This window comes from Medicago sativa, chromosome 1 (genome assembly GCF_051527215.1).
Source record: "Medicago sativa cultivar Bolivia chromosome 1, Bolivia_mono, whole genome shotgun sequence".
Lineage (NCBI taxonomy): Eukaryota > Viridiplantae > Streptophyta > Magnoliopsida > Fabales > Fabaceae > Medicago > Medicago sativa.
In genome coordinates this window covers 39,307,594-39,332,180 of record NC_140749.1, presented here as the reverse complement: position 1 = coordinate 39,332,180, position 24,587 = coordinate 39,307,594, and the positions used below count along the sequence as shown (strand labels likewise).

Below are 24,587 nucleotides of genomic sequence, written 5' to 3'. Positions count from 1 at the left end.
TTTTTCCTTCTTGTTGGAATCTAATATATTTCAATGAGAGAAAATCAAAATGATAGATAGGTATATTACTTTCCTCAACTTTGGTAAACTTTGTCCTGTCAATTAAGTTGAGTTTAAATATATAATGAGTAGTTTGATACTTGGAGACATTGTGAATAACCAACACATTTTTAATTTCATAAGAGGATCCTTCTTCTACCAATGATAGCTAATTTTAGGCAACAGCTTCTTTTTGACAGTGGCTTGAATATTTCCAAGCATTGGAAAAACAACAAACATATCATCGACGTGCTATAATTTGACAAAACGTTATATAAAAACATATCTAAAACAAATAATGATGTTGAAGGAACCTTCTCATTTGCGCATGGGTTAACTATTTCAATGACCAAAGTTTAACATTTCTCATTTGAACAATGCATTGGAAACTGACAAAATTAATATAAAATCAAAAGACGTGCAATGCAAATATCCAAACATGAAGAAACAAAGAGCCACAATTAATGAGATATATACATTATATTTCACCGACACTTATGATTGAAGGTGTGTCTCAATGTCCGACATGTGTTCTGTCTGACATGGAAACTTGTGATTACAATGAATTGGTGTCGACGTATCGGTGTCGTGTCCGGTGTCCATGTATGTGCCCGTGGTTATGGTCATTTAATTAGTAATGATGGACATTCAAAAAAAAAAAATAGAACTGATGGCCAAATTTCCAAAAAATAAAGAAAATGAAGAGCAAGACTTATGGAGAATACGCTTATTGTCAAGGAGAACTACTTGATAGTCATATTTAAAAGGCCTTAATAACTTAATTGCAAATCACATTTCAATAGTAATCCAATATTTGGCAACTCATTAGTACAAAGAAGTATATGATTTTCTTTCTTTATTTTGAAGCTCTCAAATGTACTTACCAATGGCAAAGTTGCTGCAATAAGATTAACGGGATCAAGTCCAAGGCTCACAAACTCAGTTTGGATTATTACATTTATTAAGCGAAGGTCTTGCAACGCCATTAAAATATTGAAGCCTTAAACCTATATATGAAATATTAAACAGTGTAAATAAGATGTCAAAATAATCCAAATCATCTTGTACCAACACTTGCTGTGATAATTTGATTAGCTAATATGTAAAAAAGAATCGAACTATTCATATATGAAAACCTTAGTAACTCCCATTTGCCTCCAAGGAATATATGTGGGCCAATACTTCTTCAAAATGTTCTCAGCCATTTCACACATGACTTTTTTGTCGTTTCTTTTCAATCCTGCAGTCTTTTGAGTCGGACTATATCACAACAGACATGTCTGTTAAGAGAGTAAACACTAACATTGTCATACTGTTGTTAAAAGAATTAAAAATCATTGTCAAAATGTCTTCGTCAATCAGGGATATAAAATGATAAAGATATGAATAAAGGGGCTGAGAAATATAAAGATCTTGTAGGAAATAGAGGACTTACTCTAGAAAGTTATGATTGTACAAATCTTCATCTAGTTCGGATTCGTCACTATCACTCACAATCTGACGATTTTCGCAGAGGTTTTCAATGAGGTGGAAAAATTAGACATTCAACGGAGGGGAAGGAAGATCTAGCAAAGGCAATGACAACCCCGGTCTTCTCTTATCCTCGCATCAACATGATGAATGGATGGTGGTCTTCATAAGAAAGTGGCCGAAAGTGAATACGATAAGGGTTAAGAAACTTAGATGAATGAAATTGTTGTCTTTATGGGTGAATGAGGTTATGCATTGTGGAATAGAAATTAGAAATGAGTTAGGTTGACAGATACATGTACGTGGGAGAAATGACAATTAATGTTTGTGATTTTCCAATGCAATGTCCCTTGTTATCCATGCTTGTTATAGACTAACGTGCACAATTATTAAATTAGTATTGGAAAATGTATTGAGTGGGACTCAATAATTATTGCTTGCAAGCTTCCAATGTTATGGTGTCTCCATGCTTATATAGAGCACCATGAATTTTAAATGAGGCATATTGAGCATTTAATGCCTTTTAAAAGATTATCAAAGAGGACATTGGTTTGAGGGGTTTACTTTTATAAAAACAGCACTGAGAAACCGGACACGAAACTGCCAAGAACTGCCTGGAACGAGCCAACAACATGTTTTGGTGCTGTCAGCTCGCCATGGCAAGTTGGAGGCGAATAGACCATGTGTTCTGTGGTCTAATTCGCCATGGCGAGTCCTAGCTCGCCCCGACGAGTTGTGACAATCCAGAACTTGTAAAAATGGCATTTTTAGCTCAAAAACCTCAAAACCAAGTGACCCAAAGTATATTTCAACTCTATTGATCATAGGATACTTGAAAAATATTCATATAACAAGTATTTACATGTTTAGCAAGCATGGCATGAAAACGGCAACTAATCACAATACATAGAACTCTAGAATTCATGTTTTCCTTACAAAGTTAAACACATAATCCCAAAGGTGGAAAACTATCTATAGAACACACCTAGCATGTTTTTGAAGTTGGCTTCAAGATCTAAGCTCGAGCAACCAAACCCTAGCTTCTTGATCTTATGACATGAGGAAGGAATTGGAAATCAAGTTTAAACCCAAGTTTATTACTGCTTCTTTGATCATGAAGAAACCATAACATGCACAAGTTAATGCTCCAACCTCCAGCTTTACCAAAGACCAAACTCTAGCCTTGAATCTCTTCTTGTGAGTGAAAGAATTGGAAAACAAGCTTAATCCAAGTTGCCAATCTCTTATAGGATCATGTAGGAACCAAATCTTGATCATAAATCATTAAAGGAAGGTGGTTTGGTGAATTGGTGAGAAAGGGAGAGAGAGAGAGGGCGATGAGTAGAGAGAAGGACGAGATAACTTCTGTAACACCCATACTAGACGTATCTAGAAAGCCTAGCAAGTGCGTTAATTTAGTACTGGATACATTAAAAATTTACAACAATAAAACTTCGAATGAATATAAAAGACAACAAGGGCGTTCGTACAATGATAATACAACTTAACTTTTCTAAAACATCATAATAGCATCCTTTAAAATCCACTCCATCCAGCTGCAAGTACGAACGAACACTTGTCGCATCATCCATTCGGCTACTGGCTTGCTAATCCACCTGATATCTGAAACAAAATAGGATTGGGATGAGACATAATGTCTCAGTGAGTTCCACCTAATCCTAGGCTAAAGGCAACCTCAAGGGGAAACCTACGGTCACCACGTGTCTACATTACAACCTGACGGTTGATTATACGTGTGTGGGGACTTGCATACTTAGACAGTTGTGCATACTAGGGCCGTCATAATTCATCTTACTTGTTATAGACTTACTATCACACGTGTCATGGCGGTCAAGGGATCCTAGGACCGCTAACTCAAGATACGTTAAACGCATCAAGACTTAACATAACATATTCATGACACAATCCTAAACCGGACGATTAGGGGAACCTAAGATCGTCATCGGCATAACATTCTTTACTTGATCTATTTCATATCTTATACTTGTCTAATAGCATCTCGTGCTATTGCTCATAAACATAATCTTACATAAATTCATTTCTTGCAACATAAACATAAATAAAGTCAGGGTCATACTTGGTTAGCGTTGAACAAACATTATTATCTGAGTTCATTTTACGGAGAGTCCCGGGTGGAGTAACCCTGAGAACAATCCCATACATGACCGATGTACGTACATCGGACTCCCTCGGTGTCGTGCGGGTCCCTTGCGGCTTGAACCGTTCCCCTTAGGTCGAGAACCTCTCGTATCCCCCTGGCGTGGATAACAAGAGACACGAACACCTACATCTTACTTACTCAGTGACATGCGGGTCCCTTACGGCTTAAATCGTTCCCATCATGAGAACCCCTTGAATCCATACATTCATGGATTGCAAGAGACATGTCACCTACATATTCATTTTTTAATCATAAATCTTAATCTTAAACATATCATGAAAGGTTAAACATTTTCATGCTTACTTGTTGATTCTTACATATGTGAAGAGATTAATCATCAATTCACGTCTTAACATAATGCTTGATTATCTTAAACATATGCGAAGAGATTACACTTCGCGTCTTATCATATTTAGGATTCTTTCTTAACTTTCTTTGTGAAAAGATATCCAATCTCTCACATCCTAGCATAAATAATTTATGCTAACTATCTAGTTCTCGATAACTATATCGAGGCTCTAGTTCTTTCCCCTTTCTTATTTTATGCTACCTGGACATAATGAATATTATTCTCTCGCATGCCACGCTTTACCAACATATTAAATACTTGCTTTATTCTTAAGTAAATATATAAAAACATGTAAAACATCTTTTCAGCAAGTATTCACGAGTTAGCAAGCATGGCATAATTTGGGTAACTAATCATAACATATAAAATTCCTAATATTCATATTATCCTCACAAGATAAAAACATAATCCCAAGGGTGGGAAAACTATCTATGGAACTCACCATAAAAGTTCTTGATTCTCTCAATATCTTTTGCCACAACTCAAAGCTCATATCATTGCTTTCCCTTCAACCCTCTTATCTTGCTCTTAGAAGCCTTATTTTCAGACCTCTGCTTCAGTCCTTGTCCATTCAATATGACTCACTTATGCAAAACCCGTACCCTGCAATATCCAGCATCAATGCCTTGACTTTAACAATTTAATTAAAATACCAAACGATATCGGTTTTGAGCAAACGACCACTCGTTGGAAAGCTTAGGGTGTCAGGATTCCAAATATAATTTTTGTTTTGAGGATTAACCATCCAATTTGTACAGTTTAACAAAAGAGTGGACATTGGTACAGAAACGAGACTGAAACTTTCCCCAAACTTGAAGGTAACTTTTCTCCTACTATACTTAATAGAATTTAATAATTCTTGTGTCTAAACTGTAGGGAATTTCGTTATCTATCCACAGCAATAACAACCACTCAATTCAGAGTTACATGGAAAGAGTTCTTACCATTTTAATGAAGCCCTGTTCCAAAATCCGCAGCCAGAATCCAGCAGAAAATACCAAACTTTAAACATGTTTTCCGAACTCGTTTCAAATCCGAATAATACAAAATTTGTGTCCGAACTATAGGGAATTGAATGAGGAATCCAAAACTTCAGCAATCATTCAATTTCAAGCTACATAGAAATAGTTATGAATTAAAAACCAGAACTTGAGCTTACCACTATTTCATGAAATTCATCCATAATCAACCTCAAATTCAAAATTAATGAAACACTCACCTAGTTGATTAAGCAACAACCCCAGCTTAAGCTCCAATTCCAACTTTTCTCTGCATCAAAAACCTAGCTTCCCTTGAACATCTCTTTATGAGCTTTAAGATGGAAAAATTGCTAACCCAAGCTTCTATATACCTCCATGATTATGTACAAACCACAACATAAGCTTGATCATTCAAGAATCCAACTTAATCAAAACCTTAACTTCATAAAGGAGAGAAGAATTGAAACTTACATATTAATCCAAGCTTCTAGCACCATTGGAAAACTTACACAACTTGTTTCATGATTTGGAAATAGTTTGGAAAGGATTGATGGAAGAAGAAGAAAAGAAGAAGAAGAAGAAGGAAGAGAGGCGATGGAGAGTAGAGAGAAGGAGGAGATAAACTTTTCCAACCAAGAGAGAGAAAGGTTGGGAGAAAATGAGATATTTTGGGACAAATATCAAATAAATATCCTTTTGTGTGAAATTACCAAAATACCCTTTATCTTAAGCGTGTTAAATACGACTCTGAGACTTAGCTCGTATTTGACTGTCATCACTTGATAATGTTCTCCATAAACTTACTTTCCTTTATATTAATCTTATAGCACGATTGACGGTAATATTCCGACACTGACAGGCGGGAATATTACATTCTACCCCTCTTAAAAAAAATTTCGTCCTCGAAATTTAGAGATCATTTAACATGTAACGAGTTCAAACATAACATTTTGAAATAATTCTTGCATTGTCGGAATCATTCTTCTCATAGTCTTAACTTAACTTTAAAACATCATGAGCAAAACTTATTCTTACGGCATATTGTACCATATATCTCGGATCCATATTAGCTACTTAGGGTAAATCATTTATATGGGTAACTTATCGCTATCTGGGACACTCATGATTTGCCTTTCAACTGGAGTCTCACTAGAATCCAGATTTGCCCTGTAGTGCTCAATTGCACCATAAACAACTTATTGTGTAAACACTTAGCTCATACATATTTTTCCTTATGTAACTTGAGACACTTATCACTTACTTACATTACTTACTAGACGATTCCACGAATCTCCTTTCAGAGCCTTAGGAAAATCCTCCGATCTTATTATGATTTCATGCACTTGAAACCATCGGTAACTCATATAACTTGGCATGGATAAGCGACTTCAAATTCTGCCATATACTTTACATTCAACAGCCGGTCTCTTAGTTCACATGCTTCTAAACTTCCCGACTAAAACCATTTGCACTTGAATATCCTTAACATACACTTGTACGTCTCAGACAACCTTTTGGAGAACATTGTTATCCATTACGCCAATCTTTAATTTCCATTGTGCATTACATACTTTCACATGCCACATACTGTTAGATAATAACGATACTTGTTCTATCTTTTTACATTAAGAAATCTTATAAACATTGGTATACAGATCCTTGGATTGAATATATGTATATTTTTTTTTTTTTAAGAAAACATTTTGAATCCAAATCGATAACGGTACTGCAGAACCACAGAGCGAGTTTCTATGTTCTGGAAAAGGCAGAATCTCGCCCAAGCTCGCCACTGACGAGTTGGTCCGGAAGTCCGCACGTCTTAAGTGAACTTATTCACTTATGACGTGTGTCATTGGTTTCAAAAATGAAAATGTCATGTTTTTAGAATAATTCATATCCAAGTCCCTTAATACCCATTTTCACTTTAAAAGTTGAAAAATCCTGGTTTAGCACCATTCAAGTAAGCATCGTCATCATTTAACCATCATGGCATCGGTGAGTATGAATCTCATCATACATAACTCATGAATCGTAATTCCTTCCGTGATAAAATTCTTAAACTTCGAAAGTGGATTCTTTTCTATTCCTTCTTAACTATATGTATGTTTCAGACACATATTGATGTATAACTCAGACCATGTAGGATCCTTGATCCACATAACAATATTTAGCTTCTTTATAATTAACAACTTAACCTGTTCACTTCCGTTGCGCTTCTCTGATTCCCATCGGTTGGTTGTAGCCAACACTCCATTCTATCGATACGAGTGAAACTTCTCATTCCTTCTCTTATACTTTATCATCTTCTTGAACTCTTCTCAATACCATTCATGTGGCATCCACTTCTGCAACTTGCTCTTCATGAGGCCTTGTTTGACAGAATCTCATGATAGACTTGCCGTATTCTCATATTACCTTCTTGTAGTTGAACTTTACATACTTACTTGTAGATTTACCTTCTGTCGTATCACTACCATTCTTAAGTTTATTCCTGAGCAAATCTCGAATTCCCATAGCATGCTCATATTGCACACCGTGCATACCTTTCTTGAACATCCTACTTTGCATCTTCGTTTCTCGCATGCTATGCTTTGCTTAATCTTACCAATGCTAGCTCGTTAATTTTCTTCTTGAAGAAAACTTCATAATTTTGCACACGGATCATTGGTGTTGAGGTTTCTTTATTATATGTATAAAATATTGAATTTTGGGTCTCGGTCGTTACCATAAAATTCATGGAACGAGTTGATAACACAACAGTGTCATCAAATCTTGCTCCAAGTGTTCAAATTATTTTTCATGTATTGTAACCAACCGGTACCTACGGAATTCCATTTAAAATTCATGAACACCAATTCCAATCACCCGTATGCGTATATCTTTTCTAAAATTTTATAAATTTCACAAACATTAAAATTTTTCATGGTAACGAGCCTTAGTAAACTAATTAAGCAAATCATAGATTCGAGGGGTAATTAATACTCCAACAAAACCTGAGAATTTTGTGATCAAACATAACTCCTCACCACCTAACTTCTTACTTCATGTCTTCACATCCATAACGTCCAATCATATACCGGAACCTCTATATTCTTGGTTTAAACTCATCTTGACTCTTAACACATTAACTTCCAAAGTTACCTTGAATCAAATCAATTTCGTTGATAGTTGCTCATGCCTTCTTCCTTTGAAAATCTTAGGGTGTGATATGCATTCGTCACTTGTTGTCATAAAGGTTTTCATCACTTAAAATATTATTGCGAAAATAACTCTCCAATAGTTACTGCAGACCCTAGAGACGAACTGACCGTTTTCAGAAAAACAGAAACTTCGCCCCAGGTTCGCTATTGGTGAGCTTCTTCAGTTAAACATTTTTTTTTTTCAAAAACCTACTTTACATAAAATCCTTATTTCTCACGTAACCTAATGCATATCATTCATTCCCATTATTGTAAAATATTCTATAATATATTAATGGCAAGCATCAACCTAATTCGATACAGTTCTCGGAACGTCGGAAACTAATGCCTTAATCCTGACGACATAAACTTTCGCTTAAATCTTTAACTTATTCTACTACGAGTAACTTGCCTCGCTACATTGCAACTTATCGCACTTTCAAAACACCAGAACCCTGTCCACTCTGAGCTTACAAATCCATAACCTCATTCACATAACTCTACTTCTGAGAGTCTACTAACTCCGTCCACATATGTCGACTTCTCCTTATCTTGTAGCCTTGTACTTATGTTCCATAAATATATTTCCTTTCTATAACATTGTCCTACTCCAACAACGACTTTTACCGGAACTTCCGGTCCCTCTTAAACATTCTCAAATTCTTCACCTTCGGGTATTCAAAATATCTTTAACAACTTCCCCAACGTTATCGGATCAACCCATCTTGACATAACCTTGCATTCCCGAAGAAATCATACTTAAACGGATTAGCCCACCGGCCACCATTTGGCATAATCAGTTTCTTACTATTCTTACTCCGAGTTCCTACCTTCTCAAATCATCTTCATCACATACTTCATTCCTCCTGGTCCTATTCAGCTCTCAGGCATCCGTTCTAACCGTCGAATGTTAAATTGAGTTGATCTGGCTCAACTAACATCAACAATTAAAACATTTACCTGGAACCCAATGGTCCCACTTCCTTAGTTGTAACTTAATGACCCAAGGCACGGTCTGAATCGACCTGCTCTGATACCAAATGTAACACCCATACTAGACGTATCTAGAAAGCCTAGCAAGTGCGTTAATTTAGTACTGGATACATTAAAAATTTACAACAATAAAACTTCGAATGAATATAAAAGACAACAAGGGCGTTCGTACAATGATAATACAACTTAACTTTTCTAAAACATCATAATAGCATCCTTTAAAATCCACTCCATCCAGCTGCAAGTACGAACGAACACTTGTCGCATCATCCATTCGGCTACTGGCTTGCTAATCCACCTGATATCTGAAACAAAATAGGATTGGGATGAGACATAATGTCTCAGTGAGTTCCACCTAATCCTAGGCTAAAGGCAACCTCAAGGGGAAACCTACGGTCACCACGTGTCTACATTACAACCTGACGGTTGATTATACGTGTGTGGGGACTTGCATACTTAGACAGTTGTGCATACTAGGGCCGTCATAATTCATCTTACTTGTTATAGACTTACTATCACACGTGTCATGGCGGTCAAGGGATCCTAGGACCGCTAACTCAAGATACGTTAAACGCATCAAGACTTAACATAACATATTCATGACACAATCCTAAACCGGACGATTAGGGGAACCTAAGATCGTCATCGGCATAACATTCTTTACTTGATCTATTTCATATCTTATACTTGTCTAATAGCATCTCGTGCTATTGCTCATAAACATAATCTTATATAAATTCATTGCTTGCAACATAAACATAAATAAAGTCAGGGTCATACTTGGTTAGCGTTGAACAAACATTATTATCTGAGTTCATTTTACGGAGAGTCCCGGGTGGAGTAACCCCGAGAACAATCTCATACATGACCGATGTACGTACATCGGACTCCCTCGGTGTCGTTTGCGGCTTGAACCGTTCCCCTTAGGTCGAGAACCTCTCGTATCCCCCTGGCGTGGATAACAAGAGACACGAACACCTACATCTTACTTACTCAGTGACATGCGGGTCCCTTACGGCTTAAATCGTTCCCATCATGAGAACCCCTTGAATCCATACATTCATGGATTGCAAGAGACATGTCACCTACATATTCATTTTTTAATCATAAATCTTAATCTTAAACATATCATGAAAGGTTAAACATTTTCATGCTTACTTGTTGATTCTTACATATGTGAAGAGATTAATCATCAATTCACGTCTTAACATAATGCTTGATTATCTTAAACATATGCGAAGAGATTACACTTCGCGTCTTATCATATTTAGGATTCTTTCTTAACTTTCTTTGTGAAAAGATATCCAATCTCTCACATCCTAGCATAAATAATTTATGCTAACTATCTAGTTCTCGATAACTATATCGAGGCTCTAGTTCTTTCCCCTTTCTTATTTTATGCTACCTGGACATAATGAATATTATTCTCTCGCATGCCACGCTTTACCAACATATTAAATACTTGCTTTATTCTTAAGTAAATATATAAAAACATGTAAAACATCTTTTCAGCAAGTATTCACGAGTTAGCAAGCATGGCATAATTTGGGTAACTAATCATAACATATAAAATTCCTAATATTCATATTATCCTCACAAGATAAAAACATAATCCCAAGGGTGGGAAAACTATCTATGGAACTCACCATAAAAGTTCTTGATTCTCTCAATATCTTTTGCCACAACTCAAAGCTCATATCATTGCTTTCCCTTCAACCCTCTTATCTTGCTCTTAGAAGCCTTATTTTCAGACCTCTGCTTCAGTCCTTGTCCATTCAATATGACTCACTTATGCAAAACCCGTACCCTGCAATATCCAGCATCAATGCCTTGACTTTAACAATTTAATTAAAATACCAAACGATATCGGTTTTGAGCAAACGATCACTCGTTGGAAAGCTTAGGGTGTCAGGATTCCAAATATAATTTTTGTTTTGAGGATTAACCATCCAATTTGTACAGTTTAACAAAAGAGTGGACATTGGTACAGAAACGAGACTGAAACTTTCCCCAAACTTGAAGGTAACTTCTCTCCTACTATACTTAATAGAATTTAATAATTCTTGTGTCTAAACTGTAGGGAATTTCGTTATCTATCCACAGCAATAACAACCACTCAATTCAGAGTTACATGGAAAGAGTTCTTACCATTTTAATGAAGCCCTGTTCCAAAATCCGCAGCCAGAATCCAGCAGAAAATACCAAACTTTAAACATGTTTTCCGAACTCGTTTCAAATCCGAATAATACAAAATTTGTGTCCGAACTATAGGGAATTGAATGAGGAATCCAAAACTTCAGCAATCATTCAATTTCAAGCTACATAGAAATAGTTATGAATTAAAAACCAGAACTTGAGCTTACCACTATTTCATGAAATTCATCCATAATCTGTTGTATTTTTAGACTATTTATTATATTTCAAAAGCTATAATTTTCATCTTTATTTAATATTGATATGACCACAAATTAATTGTTTTACTTGGTCAATGAGGGAGTTAATTTCTAACGTGTATATGCTCTTTTTATTCTTTCCATTAATTTTGTAAAACGTTATTAATGTGTAAAGGATTGGCTATTTGTTAGCAACGGTATTGGCATATAAGAGACACGTTTTTTTTCCTTTCCCTTATGCTATCAGTATTATAAAAAAGCAATTGGTTTTTCTACTTAGTTAACTACCTCACAAAAGAAAAATTTGTTTTCCTCTCCTCCAATTTTCTAATTCCTGAGATAAACATCTGCCTGATAAAATTATCATTCTTGCTGTTCTGTAACCTCCATAACTAGGAGAAGGACCTGTTGAATCCTGGGGAGTTTGCGCACATTGAGGCGGATAAATTCCAAGGACAGTCTTCGTGACGCCTCAGGTTAATACTAACGCATTCAATTTTGCAGGTTTATTTTTCTAGTTTATTTTGCAGAATCTGGTTCGTTGTTATTTGAAGTTGCGGTGGCTGCGTTGTTATTTGAAATTGCGGTTGCCGGTCATTATTTGAAATTGCGGTGTTGCGGTTGCTGCCTACACATCAGGTACAACAATCTTGGAATTTAACTCTAGAACTGTGACCGCAAGTTAAGATTTGGGTGACTAATTTAAAAGGTACACAAGTTTCATTTAACAATTAATTGACAAACTAAATTGCCGTGAACCTCTGTCTGTTTTATATTTGCTTTGTGAGATAGAAGTATTCACGTTAATTTATTTGCCTTTCCTAAGCTTCAATTTACATTATTATAATTATTATTATGGAATCTGCTTTGTTGAGAAGCCCTTACAATAGAATTTTTAAACCAAAAATTGGACACCATATTGCTCAATATAGTTACAAAGATGGAAACAACCAAACTATCGATTCTAAATTTAATTTACAAGTTTTGACAGATGATATACATGTGAATGTTGTTTCTCATACAATATTTTCAATGAAGGAAAAACCATGGGTGGTAGACTCAGGCTCTACCTCACATATTTGTGCAAATAAAAATATGTTCACATCTTTTAAAACTATAGAGAAAGGAAGGGAACATATCATTTTAAGTGATTTGATAACAGTTGATGTTCTTGGTATAGGAAAAGTGGATTTAAAACTCGCTTCTGGAAAAACCATTTCTTTAAGTAATGTTTTATATGTGCCTCATATGAGTTATAATTTGGTGTCTGTGTCTATATTGAGCAAAGCGGGTGTAACAGTCACTTTTGAATCAAACAAAGTTTTACTTTCAAAATGTGGGGGCTTTGTAGGCAAAGGATTTTATAGTAATGGTTTATTTGTGTTGGATATCTCTACAATTATGAATAAAAATATTTCCTCTGCATGTTTGGTTGATTCATATGATATTTGGCATGCTAGATTAGGACATATTAGTTCTTCATATGTTTTTAAATTAGATCGTCTTGGTATAATTTCTCTTGGTGATAAACAACATGATAAATGTGATGTTTGTGTTGAATGTAAATTAACCAAAAAGACATGTCCACCTGTGCAACGTGAATCTAATTTGCTTGATTTAATTCATACTGATTTAGGAGATTTAAAGCAAACTCCAACAAGAGGTGGTAAATGTTATTATGTGACTTTTATTGATGATTTCTCTAGATACACTAAGGTTTATTTATTAAGGCATAAAGATGAAGCGTTTGACATGTTTTTATCTTATAAAGCTGAAGTAGAGAATCAATTAAATAAGAAAATTAAAAGAGTTAGATCTGATCGTGGTGGTGAGTATATTGCATTTAATGAATTTTGTGAAAAAGAAGGCATTATACATGAAATAACTCCTCCTTATTCTCCTGAATCTAATGGTGTAGCTGAAAGGAAAAATAGGACTTTAAAAGAAATGATGAATTCTATGCTAGTTAGTTCTCATGCTCCTAATAATCTTTGGGGTGAAGCTTTATTGTCTGCATGTTTTTTATTAAATAGAATACCTCATAGAACTACAGGTAAGACACCATATGAACTTTGGAGAGATCATCAACCTAACTTGAAATATTTAAGAGTGTGGGGGTGTCTTGCTAAAGTCATGTTACCTGAACCTAAGAAAAGAAAGTTAGGATCTAAAACATCTGATTGTATGTTTATAGGATATGCTCAAAATAGTGCTGCCTATAGGTTTCTTGTTTTGAAAAGTGATGTTTTAGATTGCAATACAATTTTGGAAACTAAGAATGCTGAATTTTTTGAAAATATTTTTCCTTTGAAATCTAAATCTGAAGGTAGCTCTAAGCAACCTTTAGAAATTAATTTTGAAGGTCCTAATGAGGAATTAAGGAGAAGTACACGACAAAGAAAAGAGACATCCTTCGGAAGTGATTTTTATATTTATCTTGTTGATAATGAGCCTAAAAAATTTCATGAAGCTATTTCTTCTTCTGATTCAAAATTTTGGAAAGAAGCTATTAAAACCGAAATTGATTCTATTACCAAAAACAAAACTTGGATTTTAGTCGATTTACCTCCAGGATCAAAAACTATTGGTTGCAAATGGATTTTTAAAAGAAAATATAATCCTGATGGGTCAATCGATAAATACAAAGCTCGTTTAGTTGCTAAAGGTTTTCTCAAAAGAAAACATTGATTATTTTGATACTTTTGCTCCGGTAACGAGAATTTCCTCAATTCGGATTTTAATAGCTTTAGCTTCTATTTATAAACTTGTTATACATCAAATGGATGTAAAAACTGCATTTTTAAACGGTGATTTAGAAGAGGAAATTTATATGGCTCAACCTGAAGGATGTGTAGTTTCTGGTCAAGAGAAAAAGGTTTGTAAACTCCTTAAATCTTTATATGGTTTGAAACAAGCACCAAAACAATGGCATGAAAAATTTAATGAAATTTTGATTAGTGATGGTTTCTCTTCTATTGAAGTTGATAAATGTGTTTACGTTAAATCTTTGGATGGAGAACATGTTATTATATGCTTATATGTGGATGACATACTCATTTTTGGTACTTGCATTGATATTGTGATCAGAACTAAATCTTTTCTTTCATCTAAGTTTGATATGAAAGACATGGGTGAAGCAAGTGTTATTTTAGGAGTAAGAATCATAAGGAAGGGTGATAGTATAATACTATCCCAACAACATTATGTTGAGAAACTTCTTAAAAAGTTTGGTCATTTTGACTCTAATCCTGTGAGTACCCCTTATGATGCTAACTCTAAATTAGTGAAAAATAGAGGTGATCCTGTTAACCAGAATCAGTATTCTCAAGTAATTGGGAGCTTACTGCATCTGATGAATTTTTCTCGACCTGATATTGCATACGCAGTAGGTCGTTTGAGTAGATATACTCATAACCCGAGTCAGGATCACTGGCAGGCACTTGCTAGACTTATGAAATATTTGAAAGGTACCATGAATTATGGTATTGTATATAGTGGATTTCCCGCTGTACTAGAAGGGTATAGCGATGCTAACTGGATCTCTGATTCAGATGAGACAAAATCTACTAGTGGTTATGTATTCACACTAGGTGGTGGTGCGATTACATGGAGATCAGCTAAACAAACAATAATTGCTAGATCAACTATGGAGTCAGAATTTGTAGCTCTAGAGTTGACTGGTAGTGAAGCTGAGTGGTTAAGAAATTTTTTGGTAAGTATTCCTTTAGGAACAAAACCAACACCATCAGTGTCAATTCATTGTGATAGCCAATCGGCTATAGCTATTGCAAAGAATACATCTTACAATGGCAAAAATAGACATGTACGTCTAAGACATAATGTAGTAAAGCAATTGCAAAAATATGGAATTATATCGATCGATTATGTGAAGTCAGAAGTGAATCTAGCCGATCCACTGACAAAGCCTCTAGGGATGAAATTAATATGTGAAACATCGAGGGGAATGGGACTTGAGCCAATTGAAAACGATAAGTAATGGTAACCCAACCTTTGTGATTGGAGATCCCATGAAGAAGGTTCAATGGGAAAAACAAGTTACTTGTTAGTTCTGTTAGCACTGAAATTTTTCGTCCCTTTCCTATGGTGTATGATATTGGATGTGAGAGTGCTAATCTATATAAAATTGATGGGTAAGCTTAAAAAGCTTTTAATGATTACCATAAGCCCTTATGGGTGGTGTGTGGTTGGAGCATGCACTAGATGGAATCACCTATATGAGTGTCAAGTGGGGCCGCTTGCATGAGACCGTGGCGGGTCTCTAGAGCACTCATGAATACCAGGCACGCGCATGGCCTAATAGCGCACAACGGCGTAATAGCATGAATTGTGGGGGTGTAATGTGACTGTGAGACCTCTAACACATAACAAGTGTCTTGGGTTCCATAGCTTGCTAAACCAATTCACTGTGTGTTAAGTCTTACTAGTCTAGGACGGGTTCCATAGCTTGCTATACTGTTCCGATGCATTACATCTACCGATGTTTTAATCAGGAAAATTCTTTTATTCTTTTATTTTAACTTTTGAAATATGTGGGGGATTGTTGTATTTTTAGACTATTTATTATATTTCAAAAGCTATAATTTTCATCTTTATTTAATATTGATATGACCACAAATTAATTGTTTTACTTGGTCAATGAGGGAGTTAATTTCTAACGTGTATATGCTCTTTTTATTCTTTCCATTAATTTTGTAAAACGTTATTAATGTGTAAAGGATTGGCTATTTGTTAGCAACGGTATTGGCATATAAGAGACACGTTTTTTTTCCTTTCCCTTATGCTATCAGTATTATAAAAAAGCAATTGGTTTTTCTACTTAGTTAACTACCTCACAAAAGAAAAATTTGTTTTCCTCTCCTCCAATTTTCTAATTCCTGAGATAAACATCTGCCTGATAAAATTATCATTCTTGCTGTTCTGTAACCTCCATAACTAGGAGAAGGACCTGTTGAATCCTGGGGAGTTTGCGCACATTGAGGCGGATAAATTCCAAGGACAGTCTTCGTGACGCCTCAGGTTAATACTAACGCATTCAATTTTGCAGGTTTATTTTTCTAGTTTATTTTGCAGAATCTGGTTCGTTGTTATTTGAAGTTGCGGTGGCTGCGTTGTTATTTGAAATTGCGGTTGCCGGTCATTATTTGAAATTGCGGTGTTGCGGTTGCTGCCTACACATCAGGTACAACATAATCAACCTCAAATTCAAAATTAATGAAACACTCACCTAGTTGATTAAGCAACAACCCCAGCTTAAGCTCCAATTCCAACTTTTCTCTGCATCAAAAACCTAGCTTCCCTTGAACATCTCTTTATGAGCTTTAAGATGGAAAAATTGCTAACCCAAGCTTCTATATACCTCCATGATTATGTACAAACCACAACATAAGCTTGATCATTCAAGAATCCAACTTAATCAAAACCTTAACTTCATAAAGGAGAGAAGAATTGAAACTTACATATTAATCCAAGCTTCTAGCACCATTGGAAAACTTACACAACTTGTTTCATGATTTGGAAATAGTTTGGAAAGGATTGATGGAAGAAGAAGAAAAGAAGAAGAAGAAGAAGAAGAAGAAGAAGGAAGAGAGGCGATGGAGAGTAGAGAGAAGGAGGAGATAAACTTTTCCAACCAAGAGAGAGAAAGGTTGGGAGAAAATGAGATATTTTGGGACAAATATCAAATAAATATCCTTTTGTGTGAAATTACCAAAATACCCTTTATCTTAAGCGTGTTAAATACGACTCTGAGACTTAGCTCGTATTTGACTGTCATCACTTGATAATGTTCTCCATAAACTTACTTTCCTTTATATTAATCTTATAGCACGATTGACGGTAATATTCCGACACTGACAGGCGGGATATTACAACTTCCTTTCTCAAAACCTAGAAAGAGAAAGAGTTTGAGATAATGAAATATTTTGGGCCAATTTCTCTTAAATACCCCTTTGTGGCCAAGTTACCAAAATACCCTTCATCTTAAACGTGTTTATACCGACACTGATACATACTCGTGCTTGACTGATGTCGTCGGATAAACATTCTCCGGCATACTTACTTTCCATGAACATTTGTCCTCTGACACGTTTGACTAGTAATATTCCATTACTGACGAGTGGGATATTACAGAATATGTGTATCAAACATGGGGTTAGCACTTGAGTGACATTGTGGTGTCAATGTCATTTGATATTGACCAACCACAATGTGACATGTGACTTTCTTCTCTCTCTCTTTTACAAGGATTTATTTTTTTGTTATATATTTTAACATAAATGATGACACGTGACACATTATGACTGGTCAATGACACGTGACATTGGAAGCCCAATGTCACCCAAGTAATATCCATCAAACATGTCTATGAAAAGGTAACCACCAAAACTACAGATACATTATGATTTATTTTTTTGTTATATTTTAACAGAAACGAGGAAACGTGACACATTATAATTGGTCAATGTCGCATGACATTGGAAGCTCAATGTCACTCAAGTAATATCCATCAAACATGTGTATTAAAAGGTAACCAGCAAAACTACATATACATTTCCTACAACTAGAATAATAATTGTGTGATATGAGAAAATATAGAAACAAGTCTTAGAACTACATACAGTTGAGGTGTTGGCTCAGCAATAAGAAGTTAAGTTTTTAACTTCAAGATACAAAGATAATAAAACCTTTCAATTGACATTCTTTTAGTTAATAAAAAGATTCTATCGCCATTTTTTTTAAATGAAAGTCACTAAACAACTTTCAACTAAGAGTAATAATAAAATAAAATAGAACAATATATATAAATTGCAATTTTAACAATAGTCGTGTACAGATCATAGCTTATGAAGGATAAATATAAGATTGGAAATAAAATAAGAATAATCAATTTAAAATTTACACAAGTTTCAATGGGTAAAACAAAAGAATAATATACACTAATAGCTTATTGATTCAGTAAATGCTGCAAAATGTGTGGAAATTAAGTTAAATGATTAAACACAAATTTTCATGTTGAGTAGAATTAGTGTTGTATAAATTGAAAAAAGTGGAAGTCCCACATGGGATGGAACACATACATTAGTATTGTTTATATAATAGGGGTGTACCACTAATAGGGGTACATAATCATGTGAACGAAATAAGCACTAGAGAAAAAATATATATTTGATATATATTTTATGGGGAGAGATATATTGACTCCAAGAGTAAGTCTAAAGACTTACTCCAAATCTAAACCCTTCATCTTAATAATAATTAATGGCTATAATTGATTCTTAATAATCCCTATGGTATGTTCTTTTCACATCTTCTTCCTGATTCCGACGGCAAACAACATGGAGAGATCGATTCTGATACAAACATGTGTGCCTTTAATCTAAAAGAATTAGTACCGTTCCACTATTTTATCACTGCTACAAATCATTATATACAAGAAATTGGTAATTTGCAATTAACGACTTTCAAACAGTTTTCTTTTTCTTCATAAATTGGTGTAGGCTTCCTTAGATGTTTGGTTCTCATATTGAATTGGTTTCAATGCACCGATTGTTTTCCACACCACCACAAGACAGTGATGAATGGTGCAATTGCATCAATACATGGATGATCAAAATAAAACCTAAAAAAGAATTAATATCTCCATTTGAGAAGAACAAAATGATATTGAAAATTAAAATTCTAAAATTTGAAATTTTAAAATCAATGGCGTTGGTATCTCTAAAAAATATATATCAATGGACTCATTAGGCAAAGGTGTGTGTGCCATTGCCACGAAACTCAAAAAGGTTGAAAGGGAAGGGATGAATTAACTTTAATTGCACTGATGTTATGTAATGCTCCTGATTTAACCACACCTAGGAATTATTAGTAATTAATTTTAGCCATTAATTATTATTAAGATGAAGGGTTAAGATTTGGAGTAACTCTTTTGAGTTACTCTTGGAGTCAATATATCCCTCCTCATATTTTATTATTTGGAAATGATAAATTAAATAATTAATTTTTTTGACACAATTAAATAATTAATTTAATCATTATTAGAGAGTTCTTTCTTAGTCCCCAAGTTTTTTATTTTGGAACGCAAATTAATTTTTTTGGCACAATTAAATAATTAATTTAATCATTATTAGAAAGTTCTTTCTTAGTCCCCAAGTTTTTATTTTGGAACGCAATCTAGAATATTTTGGAACACAATCTGAAATATTTTGGTAGACAGTCTAATATATTTTAGTGCTTGAAGTATATTTTTGTACTCAATATAATATATTTTGGTACTCAATTGAGATATTTTGTACTAGATCTAATATGTGAATTACGTAATGCCAAAGAAATAATGTATTACTTGTTCCCAAAGTTTCTCACTTATTAGTTGTGAATTTTCTCTATAAATAGAGAGCTCCCATAGTGCATTCTACACACCAAAGAGTTCTATTGAGTTGTCGATATCTCTTTCTCTCTTCTCCCCCAGCTTGTGTTAACGAGATATTCTTCTTCTCATCTCCTTTTTCTGTCCCTTCAATTATTTACGTCTCTTCAGAATAAATAATATTTTAAGATCAGTCTTTTGTGAACTATTTCTTCATAAGAGTAGATATAAATTCCATCAAAAAATAACTATGAGACAAGATATATATAGCATATTTACATATATAGCAAGCGTATATATAAATGCGACTATTGGCTTAATAAACAGAATCTAACATAGATTTTGACTTGAACGCATTATTTTCCTAATTTCATACTATACGACAAGACGTAAAAGTAAAACCCTATTTTTGATAATAAATATTATTGTTTACTACTAGCAACAAGTAGTAATAGTAAAATGTCATAATTGTAGTAAATAAACCAATTTTCAAAATGAGCACGCATGGAATTTTTGAAAACCAATTGAGGTTGATTTATTTTACTGTCTATATATACATACAACTTGTTGAGTATTTATCATTTGAATGCAAAATGACTTCACCAATTTTCCTGATTTTCTCCTTGTATTTTCACAAGAATGTACGAATCTCGGTGAGCATCTCTAGGGATTATGTTTTATTGAATAACGATAGGAAGCACTACTTTTCAAAAATAGGGTTTTACTTACAATTGGTTTATTTACATGCGTGCTCATCTTGAAAATTGGTTTATTTACTACAATTAGGACATTTTACTATTACTACTTGTTGCTAATAGAAAATAGTAATCTTTATTATCAAAAATAGGGTTTTACTTTTACGTCTTGTAGTACAGTATGGAATTAGGAAAATAATGCATTCAAGTCAAAATCTATGTTAGATTCTGTTTATTAAGCCAATAGCCACATTTATTTATATGCTTGCTATATATGTAAATATGCTACTAGATCGTCTACCTTACATACATAGCTAAAAATTTGGATGTCATGGTAACTAATATGATTTTATTTCATATTACACCTTTTAGGCATATAAACCTTTTCCAAAGAGTACAATGAACCGTGCTACTTCTACATAAAATATAAATTAATATATTATAACCGAGCAGAACATATTCAAATATAAATATTTGTTTAGTCTAAAAATTAATGTCAGTAACACTTACTCAGGATCTTCCATAGACATGTCAATGTGCTTACTTTTTTGCCATCAATTTCCTTCTCCATTAACACATATTTTTCAACATGTCCAAAATGTCACATACCAAATCTTATTAAAAAAAAAAAAAACTCACCAACTAATTTTTCCTTCTTGTCGGAATATAATATATTTCTGTAATATCCCGCTTATCAGTAACGGAATATTACCCATCATACGCGTCAGAGGACAAATGTTCATGGAAAGTAAGGGTAATGGAAATGTCTATAAATGGCATAAGTCAGGTATGAGCTAGATATCAGAGATTAAGTGTTACAGAACGTCAAGTACGACGGAAGATGTTTTTATGAAATATCAGTCAAGCAGGGGTTTATGTATCAGTGTCAGGTTAAGCGCGACCAAGATGAAGGGCATTTAAGTAATCTCGCACAAGGGAGTATATAAGTGATTTTGGGGTGGAAACCTCATAATTTCTTCTTCTTTCTCTCTCTAGGTTTTGAGAAGAGAATTCTCTCCTCCTTCTCTCTAACCCACGCCCTCTCTCTCCACTCCAAATCATCCAAACTTCTTCCTAGTGTGATCAAGCATGGTTTTGGGTGGCTTAGCAAGCAAGGAACTAGTGGAGGAAAGATTAAAGCATGGTTTTTGGATGAAAGCTAAGGATCAAGATTGAAGTAAAAGCTAGGGTTTGAGCTTGGATCTTGAAGGAAAGCAAGAAAACATGATTAGGTGAGGTCCATATATAGTTTACCTACCTATGGTTGTGTAAATTCATGTTAGAAAGGATTGATTTATGTTTATGAGGGATTTAGAACCCTAATGTTCTTCTGAGAAATTCTTCTTGATTTCATGTTAGTTTGCCATGAAATATGTTATTTAAAGTCAATATATGTTGTTGGATGATTATGGTGCATTGCAGGATCAAACTGGACAAGTTTTGGGTCAAAATTGGAAAATTTGTACCTCATACCCGAAGAGCCACGCTATTAGCGAAATCTACGCTAATAGCGAAATTTTAAGGATGAGCCACGCCCCAGCTGAGCTATTAGCGCAGCTCTCTGGACTTGGCCAACTTGCTTTGGCCTGTTGGCCCAGTTCAGGGTCCGTGGTGCATTCCGAAGCTTTTCTTTCAACGTTTTACAACTTTATAACCCCAAAACAACATCTAGGCAATGCACATAACATCAAACGATTCTTGAAATGAAAATCATGGCAATCTTAACATGAATGGCAAGAGTGATTCAAGAGAGATTAGCCGAATTACTCGGGTAGCAAAGAACTAGGCATATGGGATGAAAGTAGAGCCTTGACATAGCTTGTCAAGAACTAGAATAGTTAGTAAAGAATAGAATGCTAGGCATGAGTAGTATGCTTGATTAGATGCGAAGTGATATAGAGTATTCTCTTCGTATAGAAACTAGAGTGCCATACGAGTGTGGCCAGACGTGAATTGATTAGACATCTCTTCACATAGCAAGTTAAGCAAGCATATAGTTTACCTCTAGTCGGATCGTATAGGCATCCGAGGTAAAAGAGATAGCTAGCATAGATTTATTACTCATGCATTTATAGACCAAGACTTTAAAGTTAAGGTGCCATGTCTCTTGTGTCCACACTAGGTTGGCTCAAGGGGTTTCCATTAGGTGAAACAGGGTTAGCCGTAAGGAACCCGCATGTCACTTAGTAAGAAGATGTAGTGGTCGTGTCTCTTGTATCCACACTAGGTTGGTGCAAGGGGTTTCCATTAGGTGAAACGGGGTTAGCTGTAAGGATCCCGCACGTCACTGCAGGAGTGTCGTTGGTTATACCTTAGATAGGTTTCCATCGGATAGATAGGGATTGCGCTCGGGGTTACTCCACCCGGGGCTTTCCGTAAAATGAACTCAGATAATGCTTGTTTGTTAAACGCTAACTTATGAATGAATCTGACTGTGCATATTATTAGATATATTATGTTATGTCATAGAGCCTTGACGTAGATCGTCAAGAAATAGTAGAGCCTTGACGTAGATCGTCAAGAATAGTAGAACATAGACGTAGATCATCAAAACTAGTATGATAGCAAGATAAGATACGTTGTTAGAAACATCGTATTTTGCATTAGAGCAAATAGAGAAAGATATGCTGATGACGATCTTAGGTTTCCCCTAATCGTCCGGTTTAGAACCGTGTCATGATTATGTTAGAATTAGGCCTCGATACGTAGAGCGTATTCTTGGCATTGCGGTTTTAGATTTCCCTTGACCGCCATGACACGTATAGGAAGTGAAGCCTATAACAGTGAGATAAGACTATGATGGCCCTAGTATGCACGACCATCTAAGTATGCAAGTCCCCACACACGTATAATCAACCGGCAGGTTGTATTTTAGACACGTGGTGACCGTAGGTTTCCCCTGAGGTTGCCTATAACCTAGGATTTAGGGGAACTCACTGAGACATTATGTCTCATCCCAATCCTTATTTGTTTCAGATAAACAGGTTGGATGGCAAGCTAGTAGCCGAATGGATATATCAGCAAGTGTTCGTTCGTACCCGCTGCAGGATGATATGGATATGCAAGGACACATTTATCATATTTTAGAAAAGTCGAGTTACTTTATTATTGTACGAACGCACATTGTTGTATTAGATATTCATTGTGAGTTTTTATGTTGTAAATTTTTAATGTATCCAGTACTAAATAAACGCACATGCTAGACATTCTAGATACGTCTAGTATGGGTGTTACATTTGGTATCAGAGCAGGTCGATTCAGATCGTGCCTTGGGTCATTAAGTTACAACAAAGGTAGTGGGATCATTGGGTTCCGGGTAAATGTTCTAGTTGTTGTTGTTAGTTGAGCCTGATCAACTCAATTTAGCAATCGACGATTAGAATGGATGCCTGAGAGCTGAATAGGACCCTGGAGGAACGAAGTATGTGATGAAGATGCACCGAAAAGTGTGAACTCGGAAGTAAGAGCTCGAAATGAGTACTAGTAAGAAGTTGATCGTGCCAGTAGGTGGCCGGTGAACTAAGCAAGTAGAAGTATGAATCCTCCGGGAATGTAAGGCAATGTTGAGAAGGGTCGTTTCGATAGTGTTGGGTAATTTGTTAATGATACTTCGTATACCCGTAAGTGAAGAATACAGAAATATCTTAGCAGGACCTGAAGCTTCAGTAAGGGTCGTAGTTAGAACGAAATTGTATTCCAGAAAGTAAGCGCAAGGCTCCAAGATAGAGAGCAGTCGACGTAGGTTGACGGGATTAGTAGACTCTCAGGATTAGCGTTATGTTATTGAGATTATGGACTTGAATGTTCAAAGTGAACAAGGTTCTAGTGTTCGGGAAGCTACGTTAAGCGGTAACACAGAGAAGTAAGCTACTCGTAGTAGAAAAGGATTCAGTGAAAGTTTTATGTTATCAAGAATGAAGC

The 24,587-nt window shown here is 35.0% G+C and overlaps 2 long non-coding RNA genes across 4 annotated transcripts; one reads left to right on the top strand and one right to left on the bottom strand.

Moving 5' to 3' along the window:
- Positions 1 to 2,895: 2,895 nt before the first annotated feature.
- Positions 2,896 to 17,468, bottom strand: LOC146954872 (uncharacterized). Of its 3 annotated transcripts, XR_015015393.1 has the most exons (9): positions 17,063 to 17,468; positions 16,831 to 16,962; positions 11,341 to 11,510; positions 10,839 to 10,999; positions 5,492 to 9,497; positions 5,260 to 5,391; positions 4,985 to 5,154; positions 4,483 to 4,643; positions 2,896 to 3,132 (listed from the first exon to the last, which is right to left on the bottom strand). It is a non-coding gene; the product is annotated as an uncharacterized LOC146954872 (long non-coding RNA). The 3 variants fall into 3 exon arrangements; XR_015015390.1 differs by lacking the exon at positions 17,063 to 17,468 and having other exon boundaries at positions 16,831 to 17,056; XR_015015395.1 differs by lacking the exon at positions 17,063 to 17,468 and having other exon boundaries at positions 5,260 to 5,383; positions 16,831 to 17,056.
- Positions 17,469 to 21,845: 4,377 nt separating this feature from the next.
- Positions 21,846 to 23,822, top strand: LOC146954871 (uncharacterized). The gene is made up of 2 exons (XR_015006985.1): positions 21,846 to 21,898; positions 23,643 to 23,822. It is a non-coding gene; the product is annotated as an uncharacterized LOC146954871 (long non-coding RNA).
- The last annotated feature ends 765 nt before the right edge of the window (positions 23,823 to 24,587 follow it).